Below are 1,400 nucleotides of genomic sequence, written 5' to 3'. Positions count from 1 at the left end.
TGTGATGCTCTATGGAATATCAAGATGATCAAAGTTCTTCTGGACTTGATTGTAACAGAATAGGAGGGTTAATATATAGCCCTATGACAAGACCAGGAATGTGTACTCTTATCCTTTTCATATGAATGTGAAATGCTTGTGATCATCCTTCAGGATGAGATTGAATAAAACACATTGGCTCAATGAACACTAAGTGCCAGAGGCTATGTTTACCTGTTCCAGGAAAGATACCACATCCAGCAAAGCAACTGAGATTGTGGCTTCCACTTGGTTAAGTTTGAGTAGTCTACTGTTATCATTCACATTTCATTTGCATTTTGCATGGGCCAAACAGATTAATTTCTTAGGGATGTGAAAAGACTGACCTCCCCTGCCTTTTTTGTTTGTGTGTTTCTGAACACGACAGTTTTACTATTCACTTAATGACAACTGGTAATCATCAAATTAGCAAAGGTTATCTGCAAAAGTTATTACATTATCTGTGCTGTCATTTCTTGAGGTTGATCAAATATCTAGAGTCCCAGACATTTCCTACATAAAGTGTATCATATTAATCAGACTTGGTTTACCACCAGTCTTTATAAAACCAGACCTAGAGAAAGAACTAGGTCTGGAGACACATGTATGATCTTAATATAGCAAATGTTCCCTGCTTTAAAAAAATCTTTGAAAAGACTGTTTAAGAGCAGTTTTAGGTTCACAGCAAAATTAAGCAGACAATATGGAGGTGTCCTACCTATATACCTCCTGCCCCTACACAGGCACAGCCTACCCCATTATCAACATCCCCCACCAGAGTGGTACTTTTGTTATAATCAATGAATCTACATTGGCACATTATTATACAAAGCCCATAGTTTACATTAGGATTCGCTCATTGTGAACATTTTATAGGTTTTGATAATGTAGAATGACATATTATTTACTATTGTGGTATCATACAGATTAGTTTCAGCGCCCTAAAAATTCTCTGTGCTCAGCCTATCCATCCCTCCCTCCCTGCTGGCACTGGTAACCATTAATATTTTTACTGTCTTCATAGTTTTGTCTTTTCCAGAATGTCCTATAATTGGAATAATATAGAATGTAGACTTTTCCATATTGTTCTCTTTCCCTTAGTAACATCCATTTATGATTTTTCCATGTCTTTTTATGGCTTGACAACTTATTTCTTTTTAGCACTGAATAATATTTCATAGTTTGGGTTTACCATAGTTTATTTATCCTCTCACCTATTGAAGAACATCTTGGTTGCTTCCAAGTTTTGGCAACTATGAATAAAGTGTCTATAAATGAATGTTAAGTTTACAATCCATTTTGGTAATTACCAAGGAGTACTATTGCTGCGTGATAAGTTAAGATATGTTTAGTTTTGTAAGAAACTGTCAAACTGTCTTCCA

The 1,400-nt window shown here is 35.5% G+C and overlaps 1 pseudogene; it reads right to left on the bottom strand.

Moving 5' to 3' along the window:
• Positions 1-563: 563 nt before the first annotated feature.
• Positions 564-703, bottom strand: LOC118007198 (annotated as a pseudogene).
• Between the last annotated feature and the right edge of the window lie 697 nt (positions 704-1,400).

The sequence above is a fragment of the Mirounga leonina genome, unplaced genomic scaffold, assembly GCF_011800145.1.
Source record: "Mirounga leonina isolate KUSES-001 unplaced genomic scaffold, KU_Mleo_1.0 Mir_115, whole genome shotgun sequence".
NCBI classification, from domain to species: Eukaryota; Metazoa; Chordata; class Mammalia; order Carnivora; family Phocidae; genus Mirounga; species Mirounga leonina.
This window is presented reverse-complemented; position numbering and strand designations above follow the sequence as displayed.